Source organism: Strix uralensis, chromosome 3 (assembly GCF_047716275.1).
Source record: "Strix uralensis isolate ZFMK-TIS-50842 chromosome 3, bStrUra1, whole genome shotgun sequence".
In the NCBI taxonomy this organism is placed as follows: Eukaryota; Metazoa; Chordata; class Aves; order Strigiformes; family Strigidae; genus Strix; species Strix uralensis.
The window spans coordinates 83507152-83527392 of record NC_133974.1 but is presented as its reverse complement, the minus strand read 5'-3'; the positions used below and the strand labels follow the sequence as shown (position 1 = coordinate 83527392).

The 20241-nt window shown below is 38.9% G+C and overlaps 1 protein-coding gene across 1 annotated transcript in view; it reads right to left on the bottom strand.

Moving 5' to 3' along the window:
• Window positions 1–20241, bottom strand: part of DISC1 (DISC1 scaffold protein) — a 214452-nt gene that overhangs the window by 28411 nt on the left and 165800 nt on the right. The gene's annotated exons all lie outside the window — the stretch shown is intronic.

The window sequence follows — 20241 nt, the reverse complement described above, 5'->3', positions numbered from 1 at the left end:
AAGAGATGTGGTCACATCTCCATTTAATACCTTTTGTCTCTAAGGAACCAAAAGGTTAGGTTGCTTGCTAAAATATAGCAGATCAGAGGCAGAGCTTGGGATAGGATTCAGAATTGCCAATTCCCATGGCAATACACACTTCCATACAGATTTGAATGCTAGTATCTAATAACCGCAATATTTTTTTCACAGTGCTTTTCAAATTATATCATTTTCTACATAATTGTAAGCAATTATAAGTGACTTAAAAGAAGGAAAATAACTATTTGATTTTAACTTTTCTGACTAAATTAAATACCATCTTATCTTTTCTTCTAAATGAAGGATAAAGGAGCTACACTGCTTACAATGAATTAATTAATCTAATAAAGTTACATTATTAACTCTACAAACTCTACAATATGCCAAGCTGAAAAATTCACACAGCAATATTTTGAGACTGAGAGCAAAATTAAGCTCCAAAAGCTGAGCTATTTGATCTGTGCTTAGAGTCAGTCTGTATGTTTATTGAAGGCAGAATACAGCATGAGGTCCGCAAATTGGTCTCCCCCAAGGAGTTCAGAGTATCACTAATTAGAAAGGGAAAAAATCTTCACTGGTTTACACTTCTGTGTTCCATCCAGGTAGCATTTCACTTAGCCAGAAAAATAAAATAGCCCCCACTGTTTCTCTACTTGTCAGTCACATCATCACGGTTACACAAGCAAAACATTTCCCTGCAGACATACATAAGTCCATTTACTTGTTTTTTGAAAAAGTTTGTTTGCAGCTATATATAGCTTATTATTAAAGGCTCAGAAAATACACAAGAGACCTAAATCATAATTTCCAGTGGATAGCTTGTTTTGGCTATTCAATTTAATGAAGAGCAATATTGACAAAACTAGGGCAGAGATAGCGATGTATGTAGTATTCACAGTGGAGAAGATGAATTGCATATATAAAAGTACAGCGTAACTGGGCCTGGGATGCTGTTACTCAGCCATGACTCAGCTCATCGGTCAACATGCTTTTGGTTGCATCTAAGTTTTACACCCATTCTAGTAATCAGCAATTACTGAACATATTGTTAATGGCTTGCTTTTATTTTAAGGACATCTTTGTTTAATCATCGTATCTGTAAAACTCTGATACATCTTGAACTAAATTACGCTGAACTTTTCATCTGAAATCAGAAAAACACACATATACTTGGATATTCTGTATGTACCTAAGCCCAAGGACTCTGCATCTTTTATCTTTTAGTCTGTATTTTGAAATTCAGTGCCTAGAAGCATTTTTCAAACACACTTTTTGAACAAAAATTACTTGAAAGCTGCAAATAGCTGACACAGAAACACATACCAAATAATTATTAAAAATTATATTGTCCCCAGCATGCAAAAAATCTTTAGCTTTTACACCAGGTGTAAAATCAAGCTCAGCTGAATTTCAGAGTTTGATTTATTCGTGTTCAATCCATACTAAAAGTGCATTTGCAGTCTGCATGAAGCCAAAAGTGTATGGATGCCTGTACTGAACACTGAGTTTTTTCAGGTATGCAACTTTTCAAAATGACGGATCAAGATTGGATCAGATTTTATATTATTCCTATATTTATAAATATTTTATGATATATCAACCTCTAGGTGTTATACATCTGTACATTACTATCAAAGTGGCATACGTGTCAAGTTCAACAGAGGTGCCAGGAAGAGTTTGCTGGAATCCACAACAAAAGACAATCCATCAACCATGTATATAGACGCATCAAAAACAAAGCATACCTTAATCATCTACTGATTGTGAACTTCCAAGTGTCAGAGTGTTCATGAGTCCAAAGTGCCAGGCTTTGTACAAACACCAAACAGATTACAATGATGGCCCTTTCCTCAGAAAGACTTTTAAGTTTAAAACAAGCAACAAGAGCTAGGATACAGATGAGGATGTTCTAAGAAACACTGAGACATCAGTGGAGTGAACATGACACATTAGTTACAGTACAACAGTTTAATTAGTTAATTAGTAACTAACTAGTCTAAATCACTGTCAAGCACACTGAGGTATCACAGTGAATGAGCATTTTAAGGACTTGCAGGAGGTCAATAAAACAGGTCAATGGATATCCAAGATCTCCGTCCCTCCACTGAGGAATCACGTAAGAAAGGTAAAAGATTCTAGTATAAAAACAAAAATGGGCAATTGATTGATACCAATATCGTTTAACATCTGTAGATGGAAGTCAGTCTTTTGATATTTAAAAAAAAAAAAAAAGAAGAAAAGACAGAGTAGGTGGGTAAAAGACTGTAAGCAGCCTTGACATTGAAGGCTAGTAGTTATGTTTGATGTGACAGGACAGAGGGAACCAATGAAGAAAAGAAAACAAAGTGAAATGATCAGACATACAGAATTTGAGAGAGGAGGAGAGAACAGTCATTGCAGTGGTAACGGCACTTTGAATGCATAAGAATAGGGCAAGACTGCTTTTGTCAATTCACGGCCAGGGAAATGGATGTTGAAGTGACTGAGATGCAAGACTCAACCCAAGTAATTTTTTAGCTGGATGGATAGCTGGGACAGGTCTTATCTCAAGGATACGTCACAGAAAGAATCTACAAGAGCAGGCCTAAGTTGACATAAAGACTGGCTGAGACATCCACAGCAATACAAAAGGACACAGCAGGGAGAATTCTGGATTAGGTCAAGTTGATGATGATGGAAGAGCTGTCAGAGAAACAGAACTGTTTATGGACAGAAGGAAATTAATGTGGAACAGAGAGGTTTATCTTTGAGTTCTCTTCATAAAGTGGCAGTTGAAATTGTAATTTCAGATGCCTTTACAAAGTCTCAAGTAGTTTTTTAAGAAACAACACCAGAGACCAGAGGGTACAAGGAAACAAGAGGATATCTTCAATCTACACGTAACATTGGGTGAAATTCATATCAAGAGTCATATCCAACACGGATTCTCTCTCTCTTCCTTGAAGTCCAAAGAACATTGCTCCTCTGTCTTTTCATAAGATTCCCAGAGATATCAATGGGGGCTCTCTATGGGGCTCTCAGCACAACATTATTCTAAAGCTATTTATAGTGCTAACTGGAACGACGAGAACATGATTTTCCTATTGAGGGCTCTGCGTACACACAAAAGGCACATTCAGTTCCTGAACATTATAGCCTAAATGAAAACATGCCCATGTAAACATAGCCAAAAATTTTATATTAAACCCTATTAAAAAAACCCAAAACAAAGTCCCCCAAATTTTCCTCAAAAGCAAATCAGAATCAACATGTGGAGGTGTCAGTACTTGTAAATCTCATCATCTCTAGTTTTTAGGAATGCACCTTGGTGAACGAAAAGTGGTTTATAACACCCTGAACTATAACCTATAATGTTGATAGACGTTGCTTATTTTAAGGGAAATCCCTGTAAGAAGCCACATATTGAAAGCCAAGAGAGTGAGACTGAAGCTAAAAGGCTACATAGTAAGACACCTATTTAGAAGCTGCATAAACAAAAGCTAACTTATGAGGAAAGGTTAACCATCACTAAGAAGAAATATTGTAGGCAACTTCCTTCTAATAGGTGAGCCACACTGAGGTGCAGATTCAGGTAAGCATGTACTTACCTTTTCCCAGTACCTGGCACATATGTTAACACTGCATTCGCTGACCCTAAAAGGCAGTCTTCTCTGACAAGAAAGCAAACAAAATGCAACAAAAATAGTCTGGCAGAAACAACAGGGATTTTCACTACAACAATTACAATGATTGAAAAGTTTTGAGGCTTGCAGAAAATGGCAATGCGAATCTAAAGACTTTTGCTCTATATTCCCATTCTTTGTTGATCTATTGTACAAACTAGGGAAAGTTTCTCTATATTTTGGTCACTCACTTCTATTTATATTGCACCACAGGGAAGGAACTAGCTTTTTTTACTCTACATTTAGTTATGTCTTTGTTGCCTTTTCTTAAGGCAAAGCCATGCAGTGATCAAAGGAGGCAAGTAAAAGAAAGTATGGAGTAATAATACCTAGAGGAAAGCAGGCAACCATATTGCTTTACTGTTAGCAGAAATCCACCCCTCTCATTTGGTTTATCATATTAATTCACTGTCATGCATTAATAGCCATTCCTATATTTAACAAGTATTTACTACTTCAGCAATATGTTTTGCTTCTCTCCTTCATAATAAAGGGTTTTCAGCCTGATCAGTTCTTGATTGTTAACCTTAGCCATTATACTTTAAGATGCCTACAACCAATCTGTTGAACAAACCAAGGACTACAATGTTCCTCTCAGTGGGTCACATGAGGCTTTAAGGACAGGGAGGCACATAAACGTATTTTCCCCAGTTGGCTGGTGTGCAACGGCAGACTGATAAGGGAGAAGGTACAGCTAGGCTAGCTCATGAGATCACAGCTCTCAGCTGATCAACATAAAAGAGAGAAGAAGGTGCAGGAAAAGGGACAAAGAAAACCTGGACTCTGCCTGAACAGGAAAAACTTTTCCTTTTCATTCGCCTGTGCGCTAGAAAAATCACCTTTTCTAAACATCTGAAATCAAAACCTTTTGTGTTTTTTTATTCTTGCAAGTCTCCCTAGCCTATAAATCTCTTCACACAACCTCAATTTTACAGTTCAATTCCTTGAATTGTGTCTCTTCTCTCCAACCTCCTCGGAAGCTGAAAATGACACAAATTGACTTCATATTGGTCCGATCATGTGGTTGTCCCCCAGTGCAGGAGACATTCTTCCTACCCCCTTACTTCAAAGCTCACTGATAACAGTTGGTTGTTGTTCAGCACTATTACTGCACTTCTCCATATAAAAACAAGACTCTCTCCCAGAAGATCAGGAGACTTCACACTCCCCTGGTCAGATGTCAACCTGCTCTAACACCTACCCTGGAGACTAACTAGAACTCCTAGGCAAAGTCTGAAGCATGCAGTACTTTTCTCTAGCACTAGCAATTTGCTTGTCTTACCTTGCCTTCTCCCTTATAAAACATATAATAATATCTAGAAAACAACAAGTAGCTGACCCTCTTTAAATGTGATGTTTGACCTACTGGAGAATACTCTGGACCAGAACCATAAGAGCCCAAGAAAGCAATCCTCACAATCCTCATCTAACTTCTAGACTTCTGCATCTTCTATATCTAAAAATTCTGCTCTGGGCTGACTTTTCTAATATCTAAATCTTATGAGCCACAGCCAAGCCCTCTGCACAACAGCCCTAGCCAAAAGACATCCAGCACACTCAGACAGGACATGATAGCGCGGCACAGAGATGTGGACACTACTTTCATGCAGCTGGAAGAATGGGTGATAGCAGTGGCTCTGCTTTCTACAGCATCCCAGGAGCAGAGGCAAATGTGCAGAAAGGGACAGATTTGAGGCAGAGCCCCCAGACCAGGCTAGCCCTCAATGTGGTGGCTACGGCATCCTTCTCTCCTACTCAGGGATGTAGCAGGACAGAGTATACCTGGAGGTGCAGTAGGCAGAGTACCTGGAGCCAGGTCTCCTGTGTCTTTGTTGAGTAATCTAATCTCCATGATACTGCTAGGGAACACCCACCACAGTCTTTTAAATTATGGTGGGATTAGAAGATATTGCCTCTTGGCTTTGTGAGCAAAAAAAAATAGCAGCAGTTCAATTACCTCCTTGCCCACAGCCGCCAAATTTCAGAAGAGTCCTAGGAGTCCTAGTGGAGAACCCCAAATATGAGCAGACACCTGCTCATCTCCAATACTTAACGCTGTAGACACCCTAGGCCCAGTATAAAAAACACTTACCGAATGGAACTGAAGCATAACAAAACCACTTTAAAAAGAAAAAATGCCACACTAGAATACAACCACTCAAACACCGCACATTCTCCTTCGGGCTGCTGCTGCCTGCTGCATGGGCCTGGCTTCTTTCACATCTCTCCTTGCCCCTCTCTGAACTTCCACTGCAGTGACAGTGTATTTGTGCAGGTCTGGCCGCAGGGACAACCTCCACAGGTCTTTACACTCCTTTCAGTTGAAAACTTAACTCTTTTCTTCCCCGCCTCTATTTTCTCCCTGTTTCTGTGCTGTTACCTAGCAGGTAACACTGCCATATGACAGATCATGCACAGAATAAGTGTATGATGCACTATAGAATTAACTAGCTGAAAACATCTAGATTACATGATTATGTAATTTGTAAACAATTTTAACTGTATTATTTTATCCTTGTGCGAAAGACTTCATAGTATGTGAAAATGGATGAATGTAGTGAAGATGTACGTATATGAAGGAAATAAGCCTTTTTAACTTGTATAAATATTTTCCTTTAAACACTAGTAACATTGAAGCACAATCAATGTACCATGTAACTATTATATATTTCACAGTGCTACAAAATGAGGGACAGAGTTTTCAAATGTGCATGTCAAATTGTCAAAGCCGGGTAAACAAAGGTGAGCTGTGAGTGTAGGCATTTTCCTACTTTAGATTTGTAGCTGAATGATTTCTATCAGCAGCTGAGATACATTATTGAGAATACAGTCTTTAGTGCAGAAGGCAAGACAAACCGTGTGTTAGGAGGGAGGGCTGGGAGCAAACCACAGCCCAGGGCCAACTGCAAGTGGGACCAACATATCTGAGCTCCTTCCAGAATTCTGTTTTTCTCTCTGGTTCCGTAGATTTTGATTTATTGAAGCATTATGTTTTACAGCAATAATTGTATGTTAACGAAGTGATGAACCAGACGCAAGTTGTACCCTCTCCCATAAATTCCACTCTGCTCCCCTCAGCAAAGAAAATTTCAATTATATGTAATGCATCAAAATATTTCTCACATGAAGAGTCATCACACTCTCACGTTAACATTTTAAATCAGTTTGGGGCATTTTGTAAATATGTATAATGATGTTATGCCACCAATTCTATAAATTGTATAACTAAGAAAAAAAAAAATGGATAAACGCATTCTATTATGGTGGATGGATGCTAAGATTACTATGGAATTTTCTCAGACCTTTCAAATGCTATTAACTTGAACTGATTTCATAAACATTTCTTAAAAAACTCCTTCCCATTAAGACATGCAGAATTTTTCATAAAAAAGAGTCTAGTAACAAATAAGAAATAATATTCATGTAAAAATATATGGTCTCTCACAGTGACCTCACTAAACAGAAGAAGATAAATATCTGAAAATATCTTCTGCCAAATGTTTAAAAAAAATTTAAGCCTATCAGCTACACTCATTATCCACAAATTCTTCCACTCGGTAAAACATTACCTACTGCATCTAGGATACTGAAGGATTAGAATCTAAACTGAAATCTAAAAACAATCCAATAAGGATCATGACAGCTTTCCCTTGCCCATAGAAAAAAACCTGACATCAGCATTTTAAGGGCAGAGCTACCACCTTGTATTTTATGTGAAATGTACATATTTTACGCCTGCTTTTTCTTTCTTGAAAGGCCTGTTCAAAAACAAGGAGGAAGAACAATTTTTCTAGTGCTTAAAAACAATAATGGACATTTGATTAGTGTTATTAGAAAACAAGATACCATACAATACTGAACAGTATTTTTGTTGTTTTCTCTTCAATCCTCCAGCCTTTTATTTTACCCAGCACAAAACTTTAATCATGGCCTGTCATCTTTCTATCAATATTCAATGTCACTGTGTTATACTTAAATTATCTCCACTGGAAACACAAAATGATAGACTGCTGCAGCTGATGGTTTTCACTTTGATTCTTAATGCAAGGTGGATGCGGGAATGGGACCAACATGTCGAATGCAGGAAATTAAGTAATTTACAAGAGAAGAAGGAAGGCACCTTGTAGTAAGAATTTACTAGTCAATTTTGTCCCTATATTTACTGTACAGTTTATTTTTACTATATTACCTAATCTATAATGTAAAAATTTACTACCTGCTTTCAGGGCTATTTATTTCTCTTTAAAAAAAAGGAATAGAGTAATGGTCCTCTGCCCCTACCTCCACTGAAACATCAATTATAAATAATCCATTCTAACTTTGATAGATGAGGAGAAAGCTACCAGGGAATTCTTCTTATTAAGCAGTTCACACAACGCCAGCTTCTCAACCCTAGTTTATCATTCACTTCATTCATAATCTGATAAAGCACCTTCAAGTTTGGTACTAACTCTGATAACTCAGTCTGCATCCTGCTTGCCTTTGGCTCCTGCAATAACAGCAAAGCCCCACAACATCATTAAACAGTTGGGGTTTTTTTCTGACTGGATGGGAATTGCTGGTATTAGGTATTTTTTCTGCACTGTTTAATATTTGATCCCAAATCAGATTTAAAGGAGAGGCATGAATTAGGCCCTGGTTTGGGAAAGCATGCATCTCAGGATCTATGTATTCATCTAAGCTCTGTTCAAACAGAGCTGTTGAATAAGCCTAAATACTTCATGAGCTTGAAACCCACAAAGGATTCAACTTCTAGTGACTTCCACTGAAACTGAAGCAATGCAGTGGCTCTCCATGTCACAACACCAGTTCTAATCCAAGAAAATAAATTTGTTTCCAAAAGTATGCCACAAGAAGAAAGCACAGTGTTTGCATTGAGGCCACATTCTCAGCTGCCACAACTGCTGCAATCGCAGCAATGGCTATTTATGTCCAGAGAAGAATGAGTTCTTATCGCAAAGCAATTAGAATAATGAGCCTGATCTCTTACTGTTTATTACGTTCTCTGACCACAAGTGTTAGGAAGCATACAGAAGGAACTCACAACTCTCCTGTCATTTTTTTTCATCTCTGTTCTCCAATATAAAATTCAACTGTTTATAATACATTCCTCTCTCTGAAAGGGTAACAGATTTAGACTTTCAGTGTCAAGTGAATTTGGGAATGTGAATTATCCTGTGTACTACTGACTGAGCACGAATTAAGCATACATAACAATTTAAAATAACAGGACAAAGAAATGCCCTTTTAGAAGAGATTGGGAGAGATGACATATTGTCATCATGTGGGAATGTACCTTGAAATTCAACCTTTGTAATCAGGAAGACACACCTGGAAAAATGAGAGCATTGGCCAAATACTGATGTCAATAGCCGTGTGCTTACGGAGTTCCTCTGAAATGTCTGACGGCACGATATGACCTGCTGTAGCTGCAGGGTCAAACAAGGTCAGGAGCCAAATCCTGTTCTGGCTCAAAAAGAGCAAGAGAGAAAGGGCAGGGTCTGTAGATCCTCCCTGTTTGAACCCTGTTAGCTACAATGAACACTGCACTGCTGTTGACAGCACACTTAAAATTGCCAGGGCCTGCATGTCTTCCCAAACTGGCAGAGTATGTTCCCAGCAGTACGTACATTAAGTCACGAATGCTTCCAAATGCTAGTGGGAAAGACTGTCCCAGTTGCATGACAGACAGAGCTATCCTACATCTTCATACTCATGCTATGTAGGTGGTGATACTTTATTTATTTTCTACTTGTTTAATTATCATGATGCTTGTATCTAATTGGCCAGTCAGGACTTTGTGCAAAGTATTGTCCAAACACAGGACAGGAGGATTTAGCAGCACTGCTGGGCAGCAGGCAGATGATGTCAGACATCCATCCTCATCCTGATTAATTGTTCTACACCCATTACTACGGTTGACGGCAATCTTGCTCAACAGAGATGAGAAAGCTTCTGAGAAATGCACAAACTGGTTTCAAGTCTTGTCTTCAGGGTTGCACTCAAAACCAGTAGCAGTAGAAAAACACACATCCACATCTGAACAATTTTCCTGCCAAGTTCAGAAGGGATCAAGGTCTTTGTCACTATGTATATGCACCCACGTACAGCCACCAAGGGACCCGGTAAGAGAGCGAAAGCTTAATGCCATGGACACAGAGGTGACAAACAGCTTTGCATCTCCCTCCCCTCACACAGTCTTATCTCCACAACTAAGATAGGTTGAGGTTTGCATGAAATCAGCTCACAGAGAAGACAACAGTAGGGCAGAGCCAGGCAAGGCACAGGTGATGCTGATGGGCAAAGAGAACACAGCCATGATACACTCAGTAAAATAAGACCACGAAAAGTCCCATGAAATTACTGGAAACAGTCTTCTGTTTAAGCAGGTGTCTTTTATCAATTTTTCAAACTCAGTCCCTAGGTTCTAGAGTGCCTCTCACCTGACACTACACTCCTACTAAACATCTGCAAATAATGCTAGCACCTCCTCTTGCACATTTTCTCCATTATCTGGATGTGATGATGAAATCACTGTCCTTTAGCTTGACAGAGTATCCAAAAGTAACTCCTCGACAGCTATAGCACACTGCAAATGCATCCTCATGTTGATGGGCTTAGAACTTATCTTCAAACATCCTCTGAAAATCCTGGGATGAGGTCAGTGGCTGAATACTCTGAACCACAATGGAGCTGTGGGATAGAAATATCTCACAGCCAAAGCATTTTTTCATAGTAGATGGAAAACTATTAAAAGCAAGTCACCAAAGCTCACTGTATCAACCTTCCCTTCATCAATGCAAACATATATTAGCATAGATATCTACAAGAAAAATTATATAGGCTTCCAGGTCAAAAAACCACACAACCTACTCTCAAGGAAGAAGCAGCCACTATGACTGATGTCAGTCATCTTAGATATTCACCACTCACAAAATGGGATCCTCTCTGCATTCACAAGTATCACTGATTAACAAACAATAAAAATGATTAATATGAACTTCAAACTCTTAATAAAATTCATGTAAGTCAATCAAATAGAAAGAGATGAGAAAACAGGAAAGAGCACAAGTGACTGAAAAAAAATAATAAGGAAAACATTACTTCTGGTCCAAAATAGTGAAATCTCAGCACACAAAAGCAGCAGTGATGTAGAATTACTTATTCTTGATGAGGGAAGAGTTTGAAGCAGAGAAGACTACCGTGACACTAATGAGTTTCAGCAAAGTGTTGAACTCTAGCTTTGCAGGCATGACTGACCAGCACCAGAACAATGCAGCGTAAGAAAAAGGCATACAGAATAAGAAAAGATCCTAACAAAACATGCAATTACTAACCAACTAGAAATGCTGTGAACTTTCAGCACATTTTCTTTTTAAGCAAGGGCAATACTTTCTGTTTTTAGAAGGGGAGACCCAGCCTTGCCCTCTGATGATTTTTGCTATGCTAAGTATAAAATGAATGGAAGACAAAGAGCCTGGAGGGAAGGGGGGGAGGTGGGCGAGCTTTTCCATGAATAAGCAGCAAAATCCCCTGTCACCTTGTCTTTGCCAATGCTGCACACTAACACTGAAGTTAATTCAGTAACTTTGAAAAAGCCCTAGCCTGCATGAAACCTGAATTAATATGGACAGAGAGTTACTAAAGGCTGTGTGACCGTGTGCTTTGCTTTTTCTAAAGCTTTAAAAGACACTGGAAACTGACCCCAAATTTGACCTCTTTTTTTTTTTTTTTTCCTAAAAACATCTAATTTCAATGCTGAGATGAGATTTAAGAACAGAGCTTTCCCCTACTTCTCATAAAGCAGTATAGTCACATGCCACAGTTCCCCCACCACCCAATTAAAAAGGAAAAAAAGAAATCAATATTTGTGACCCAGCATCCCTGAACAGGCAAAATGTCAAAAAAAGCAGAAGACGACAACAATTGCTAAGCTTATAATTCTTGTGCACTTCTTCACTTCTTACCATCTCATATAGAAGCCAGCAGTCATTAAAAAATGTTCAAGACACAATATATAATTATCTGCTCGAGGGTAGGGAGGCTCTGCAGAGAGATCTGGACAGGCTGGAGCGATGGGCTAAGGCCAACTGTAGGAGTTTCAATAAGGCCAAATGCCGGGTGCTGCACTTGGGCCACAACAACCCCCAGCAGCGCTACAGGCTTGGGGAGGAGTGGCTGGAGAGCTGCCAGTCAGAGAGGGACCTGGGGGTGTTGATTGACAGCCGGCTGAACAGGAGCCAGCACTGTGCCCAGGTGGCCAAGAAGGCCAATGGCATCCTGGCCTGTATCAGAAATAGCGTGGCCAGCAGGGACAGGGAAGGGATCTTGCCCCTGTACTTGGCACTGGTGAGGCCGCACCTCGATTACTGTGTTCAGTTTTGGGCCCCTCACTACAAAAAGGACATTGAATTACTCGAGCGTGTCCAAAGAAGGGCAACGAAGCTGGTGAAGGGTCTGGAGCACATGTCGTACGAGGAGCGGCTGAGGGAACTGGGGTTGTTTAGTCTAGAGAAGAGGAGGCTGAGGGGAGACCTCATCGCCCTCTACAACTACCTGAAAGGAGGTTGCAGAGAGCTGGGGACGAGTGTCTTTAATGAAGTAACAAGCGATAGGACAAGAGGGAATGGCCTCAAGTTGCGCCAGAGAAGGTTTAGACTGGATATTAGGAAGCATTTCTTTACAGAACGGGTTGTGAGGTGTTGAAATGGGCTGCCCAGGGAGGTGGTGGAGTCCCCATCCCTGGAGGTGTCCAAGAGGTGGGTTGACAGAGCGCTGAGGGACATGGTGTAGTTGGGAACTGTCAGTGTTAGGTTAACGGTTGGACTAGATGATCTTCAAGGTCTTTTCCAACCTAGATGATTCTGTGAGATATACCAAATATGCACTAACTCTTTACTATGACTCAAAGTGGAGAAGTAAATTTTGTGTTATGTTCCCTTCCCCCAGAAAACTGCTGGACCCAAAAGCCTCCCCATCGCATCTCTCCCTTTCTGCAAAAATCTCCCTCCACACCTTCAAGCAGCAGATGGTTCCTCAGAAATTAAAACAAAAGTCCTCCTCCCCTTGCAGCAAGCATTCATTTTATTACTGCAGACTCAGATGATCCTTGCTACACCCACAAAAGACATGTGGGCTCCATCAATGCAATTATCTCCTATCTTGTGGAGGCCGCAGACAGAAGCAATAGGGTTTTTTTGTAGGTTTTTTGTGTTTGGGTTTTTTTTTTTTTTTAATATTTTCTCAGTATTTAGTAGTAGATTGCATTCTTTGCCCTCCTCCATTTTTACTGCTTGTGCAACGTGCTTTCATTATAGATGGGTATAATATTAGTTCTGCCGGTGCTGAAAGACACAAGTTATAGGTTAGGAACCAAGAGTTGTATCCAGGCACGAGACATGGGTTTGTTTATCAAAGGATCTCCACTACCACATGGCACCAGGTCACCCTGAAGATGAAATGCGCACTATGCTGCAGATACATGATTACAAACTCTAATCTGCTGCACTTCCAGAGAGATGATTTCAGTTTCCACCCTCCATGGGCATTAGCTACAGTTTCCACATCCAGAAACAAAAGGAACAGCAAAGATCCTCCCCTTTCCTCCAGACCCAATTAATCTAGACTAATCCATTTCCATGAAGCAATACCATCAAATTTCTTGTGAGATTATTTAAATTTACTAAGAGCTTCCAAGATACTATACTCCATCAGGACATTGCAGTCATTTTCAAATATAGTGCAAGTGATTATGAAGACAATAAGAACATTTAATGAGAACCCGCACTGTGGTAATGCAGTCTAAGATATCTTGAAAAATAATCTGCTGTGTTTTAAAGGTGAGAATAGGTTTTCTGTGAATCAAGTGTTTTCTTATATTCCTACTATCCAACTCCTCCACCCCTCCCATATACAGAGAAGAGATACCCAAAAATAGGTTCGCTAAGGAATACAGTAAGAAACAAAAGAAAGAAGGTAAGAATTTACAAAGTGGAAATGAGACAAGTGGAAGGAGGAGAAACAGAGAAGCCACAATAAAGGAAAGACCAGAAGATGAATCAAAAAGCCCCCTCTCTAAGAATGCTAACTTTAAGATAGATCAATTAAAGAACAGCAAACAAGAAAGCACACAAACATTCAAAGCAGAGGAAAAAAAGAAATAGAGCAAGAAAGGACACTTAGGTTTTTGTTCTTTGCTAATTGGATTCACCATTGTGAAAATTAAAGTTCCAAAGCTATTTTAAAAAGAGGCTGTATCTCACAAAATAAGGCTTGGCCAATACAGCAACCAAAAAAAAAAAAAATCACCTGTAACTTATTAACTAGTACACTTTGCAGTTTGCTCCTCTTTATTCACAGCTCCTTTCATTCATTAATATTTTGGGCAAGTAAACTTCCCTCACTACAATATTACCAACACAAAAGAGCAGTAGGATCTTACCAATTCTTCCCTCCCCTATAGAAGTCTATTTAAAATGCTATTTTTGTTCACGAGTTCCTATGCTCTTGTACCAGTTACACAGCTGAAGTGATAATCCCTCAATTCATGATATCATAACCTTTCCACAGCAAAGTAAGTGCTATGACATAAGTTGCTGTTTTCAGGCTGGAAAAGAATATCAGGAAAACATAAGCCTTTAAGAAATAATAATCCTGTTTTTATGACAGTGTCTCTCATGTAGACTGAAGAATAAGGTAACCAAAACAAAGTGAATGTATTGTTCACAACAAGGAGAACTGATTCTCCAAAGTAAAGTGTTTGAATGTCCCCATGTGGGTTTGGTAACACTGCAATGCTTTTTCAACATTACTGAAACCAGACAAGTGTTTTGGTGGTGGTGGTGGTTTAAGGCTTTTTGGGAACCCATCAGTATGATAAAACTACACAGCATGTTCGAAAAGGGGCTGTTTTACTCTAAAGAACAGCAAACCACCATTGAAGCAGAATGCCTTCAGATGTCACAGAAGCCTGTAAAAATTTCTTCCAGTTTTGCAAATCTGGTAAATTATTTACCATATTCACTTTCAGTGGCATCAACTTCTAACCATGTTCCAAATTTTCAGTATTTAAGATAATCACACTGGGCCTAGTCCTGCAAGCCCTTTGTTGCAAGGGCAGGCAACTAAAGTGATTTCATTGCCATCCAAGGGCACTTTTTGAGGGAGATTAGGATCACTCATTAGCAACAGCTTGAAGTCACAGGCAAACACATTTTGGGAAACTACCCCTATATAGTCAATGTTATATTAAAAAAAAAAATACCCCATACACATAGGAATAGTAGAGAAGTTGTAACCAGATGAGAAAGAGCACTATGCATCTGCAAGAACACATAGGCCTTTTGATGTGCTCCAAGACCATCTTAGACCAGCTTTAATACCATCAGCAGTACGAAACACTGTGCCTTCAGTGTGCCGTGCTATTCAGAGCATTCATACCCAGCTCTGCTCCCAAAAACATTTCTGAAACTTAGTATGTTATAAAGAAGACCTGAGACACATGGTATGTGAGCTAACAGGATGAATAATAAGGGAAGAGAACAACTATTTTAAGATTGTTCATTTTCATATAAACTGAAATGCGATGTGGTGGCAATTAATCTTGACTTGTCCTCTTATGGCATGGGACCCTCAAGACATTGGATGTCCTGAGGGGATGGAGCTCAGTGAAGACGGCACGTTCAAATGCATTAAAAACATTGTCTGCATGAGAAAACCACAAGTTTCTAATACAGAATGCATGCATGCACTAGCAGCCTGAGCAACCAGGTTGCAGCCACATTTGTTCTGAACTAGTCAAGTGACATTTGATTGAAACCCTTAAAAAAAAAATAATCACAGATGTATGAGATCAGGTAAAACACAGCTTGGGCTCAACTTTTGCTTCTTCAGTAAATGCAAGTTGTCCTAATCACACACAATCCCCTTCACACCTCAGTGAACAAGGAGCTGTGCAGATGAGCACACCTTACATCAGGGTAAGACTCCACTACATTTCCTGCACTGTGCATCCATGAGTTGAAAAAAAGCCACCATTAACATGAAAACAAACATTGTTTAACAGAAAATAAACCAAGACAAATAGTGAAAGAGAGCCAATTAAAGAAGAAAGGGTTTGCATACATTTGCAAAGTTACTAGGTGCTATATCATTCAACAATGGCAAAGCACAGTCATTGCAATACTATACCTTACTAGCAGGCATATTTATTCATTTCCCCAGTCTTGCAGAATAATACAGAAAATAGCTCAATAAAACACCTTTGTGTAATTGTCACCAGTTATTCTTGAACAATATTATTCCCTCAAAATAATTTCATGATTCCTATCTGGGAATTAGCAAAAGCAACTAAAAAGTCTTGGTTTTGTGATGAATGGAAGTCACAGCATAATCTTTTGAGGCTTGGAGAACAGTACAATCATATTAAATTCCATCAGCTCAAGAAATGTCATCTTTACATCGGCTGGTACAAAAAAATTGTTTCCAGCCTGAGGCAGTTATGATAAGGGATTTAGAAGCCATCACCATGTGGGCCATGAGATATAAAGGAATGCATCACCACATATAAAGTGTCTGCTGCTCACAATTTCAGAGCTAATGTTCTCACAGCTGTGTATGGCTTAAACCAGCTGGGAAGAAGAAAGGGACTAAATGAGTCACTAGAAGAATCTAGTATTTTGGCTAACCTGCATTTAACACTCCTGCAGCAGAACTGTTGGTAAGCAAAATAAGATCAGATCATTATCCAGCAAGGGACGGGGGCTGTGTGCTCTCTTGAAAGAGAGGTAGAAAACATACCGTCTTGGGAGGAGGTAGGTAAAGATGGCATTTCAGTCCCATCTGTGCACTCCTAAGATGCTACTGGCAGCTGAAACGGCCCTCAGTTCAACTGAGGCAGGTCACAGGTTACACAGAATTACCACAGGCCACCTGGCACTCCCAAGCACGCCTGAGCTGCTGCCTATAGGAGAGGGAAAAGCTTTTGCAAAGCCTTACTCAGCAGCCTTAGTACAGCAGTTCTCCTCTAGCAGACATCAGGCTTTCTACACAATGACATACAAGACACTAACAGGCCCAAGATGCAATCTTACCCTTACAGGAGCGTCTGTAGACAGCCACAGAGGGGCTTTGTCATTAAAACGCTCGATATTTGCAAGCTTGTACTTGTAGGCTTGGATACCACAGGCTGCTCTTCAACAGCACAGTGTCAGACTTCAAACAGGGCTCTGGGTAGGTGCAGGAGGCTAAAAAGCTCCAGTTGGATGCAGGGACCTCACTGCACTGCAGAAACAGTCTTGAGAAACATTTAAATGCCTAATTGTTTAATCAGCAATGAAGGCAGCTCCTTCTGGGGTTTCTACTGCCTCAGGGTTCAATTCTTCATTACAGGTCTGGCTCTTATATTCTGAGTGCATGCAGAAGGATGAACGATGATCCCAAGATCTTCAGTTCCTCCTGACTTATTTGCTCTCTGCCTCCTTTGCCCTCAAGATGTACTTTCACTTGTGAGATGGCTCCTTCATTGAATATCATATCTATCATTAATTGCTCAGGCTATGGTTCAGGCATCACTTTCATGTTAACATGCAATTCCACTCAGGAAATATTTGGTATACCAAAAAGCCCAGTTCTTAGGGCAAATGTCAAATCATTCACAGCATACAAAAAAATGAAATCCTCAGATTACACTCTCTTCTAACCATTCTGCCATATTTACTCCATCTGCTTAAGAGTGCAAGCTTTCACAGATTATTAGTTTCTAATAAGTTTCACAAGGGCAATGTATTCCCAGTATGTTTCTATGGATATCTAGCAGATGGACTCTTGAAAAATAAAAGCATTGTTATTTCATCCTAAATCTCATGAAACTGGTTTGCACTATTAATTTGATCTTTGTTTTCTTTGGTATAAAGAAATGTAAAAAAGTATAGAAAGAAAAGTATTATTTTAAAAAAAACACCTTTTTTTTTAAAGTGGCTTATTTCCCTCTACTACTGCAATAATAGCACAGCACTGTCTCCAAAGGTAAGACTGAGCTGAAGGAACCAAAGCCTTTTGCTTGCATGTTTCAGTGGTGTAATCCAATACCTGGTTTTGCACAGCACTTTATAATAACTATATTTACTGTGGAACATTTACTAGTTTCTGCAAGGCCCATGGTCTGAAAGATAATTTTTTTAAAAAAATTTTACCTTGTTCCACACATTTGTTTTTGTTTCTCCAACTATCAAATACAGTTTTCACACAGATCAATCTTTTATGCACACACATTCTCACAACCACCTCTTCAATGGAAGGGAAATAGACTGAGGCTAGGACAGAGATTTAATGAGATACAAGACACATGTAAATTGTGACAGACACACAATTGCTCACATCACATGATTTTCATTGAGGTATGTAAGAGTTAGCAAGTAACTCAAAAGCTGATGACTTTTCATGCAGAAATACATATATCAAAGTTTTCTTACCAATTTAGAAGGCAGGTGATTTTTTTGGCATCTTCGAAAACAAATGAATACTTACAAACCCCAAGTCTAGACTTGGATTCTCACAACACAGATAAGTACCTCAACAAACATAATTTGGTTACATCTCCATTGATTTCAAGGGTGCTTATTGGTACCGCACACGTTTTGCAAAATCTGGCCACTTTTATTTAAGTACTGATTTGGGAGACAGCATTTAAGCACAAAATCCCAACCTAAGTCTTCTGCTCTTATGGCTTTATAGCACTTTCCTGGGCTCAATTCATGACCCTCAACCATTTACACAACTTAAACTCACTTATGGCAGAACTTGGGTCGTTCTTGAAAGAGTTGGATTGTTGAAGCCCACCTTAGTCATGGTAATGATATAAAGGCCCAGCAGAGCCTCCACTTATAGTATAAAGAAGCAAGATTGAGAAATACACTTTCTGTGGAAGAACAAGGGTCCCACAAGAAGATGCTCAGCTGACTTTCAATGAACTAGATCAGACAACTATAGTGAACTCCTGTACAATCCCTCTTAAATGGCTCAAGTGATGAGCTGAAGTTATCTAAGCAAAAATCCTTGCACTTCAGATATTCATGCAGGCAGATGTCTTCACTGAACACACTGACCATTCTAGCACATTTCTGGTTTACTAACAAAAGGTAAGCGATTTGCAAGGTCTACTACAGAAGTGATGGCAATGGCATTTACACTCTCAAAAGAGCAGCTAGTGATTTAATGTATAAACTCTAGGAGTGGCTTAATGGATATTGGTGACTGGAAAAGAGACAGACTACAGGATTATTAAAAATGCTATTTATTTATTCTTTGCTTGAAGGATACTGTCCTTAACAACTGTCAATCCACTGCTCAGAATACAAGGTATATTTTAAAAGGAAAAAAACATATCAAGCAATCTGTATACTTAATGGGTGATAAGCCTTCTTTGGGATGAACGTACTAGACACTGAGCATATTTCCTTTTCTGTCAATGTGTATTTTCTCTTCTTTTTCTATAGGTGCAAGGCTATTAAAAAAAGAGTACTGTTCTTAATCAAGCAGATTAACAATAAACAAGCTATTAAGCTACTTTAGAACAGATGCATTTTGTAGTCTGCAGTCAAAAGTACTGCATTGGGTTTTTTTTTAAAAAAAAAGCACCACACCAAAAAAAGAATGACACTTTAGTGAATAAGCTAGGTTCCCCCACCATGCCAAAAGGAACAAAACAAACAAAAAACACTAGAGGAATATGTTCCAAACTTTTCTTAAGAAAATAAACAAAAGGGGAGGGTGGGGGGGAAGAACCATATTATAATTGATAAAATTGATACTTTTTAACTTTATTCTTCATTAAAGCTGTTTTGGTCTGAGTTTTCTTCATTAATTCTCTTCTACTATAAAAGTGGTCAAAAATTACATTTCTAACAGTTCTATCTTATTTTGAAGTTGTATCTTAAATTGAAGCATTCTGAATCTTGGTTGTTTCTATTTGAAACTCACCTAGCAAAATGATGTGTTTCATCTGGAGAAAAGCTTTAGAAGCTTATTTGAATTCATGTTGTGCAGACTTGATCCTTTATTGGTTTCAAAGGCATCCAAAAAAGTGCATCCACGAGCCAGATGCAAATTGTACCTCTGTCTACAATGCAAACTTAAAACAGTCTTTAAACTTCCCTTAGAGAGCCTTTCCTTAGGTTATGATATATAAGGAGTAATCTGAGCATCTATATGAAGACCCCAAAAAAAGAAACAGTCTCTCAAGTTACTTCCTTAAGAGGTTAGGAAAAAAAAAAAAACGCGCCTCTCAGGCTCTTGCTTACTTTTTTTAATTACTCAAGCTGTAAAGCAGATGGAGTTAATTACTTAAGTCAAAGAACCTTTAAAAAACAAGTATCTATAACACTTTATTAGTATAAATATAAAAATATTTTAAAGATGTAGTATCTTAAGGACTTCTTTCTGGTAAAACCATTAGAGATTTTCTCTTCCCACCAATATTAAAAGAAATTATTAGCCCTTAATTACTTGGGAAAAACTATTTTTAGAATAATACCATTTGTACATATTGCAAAACTATCAC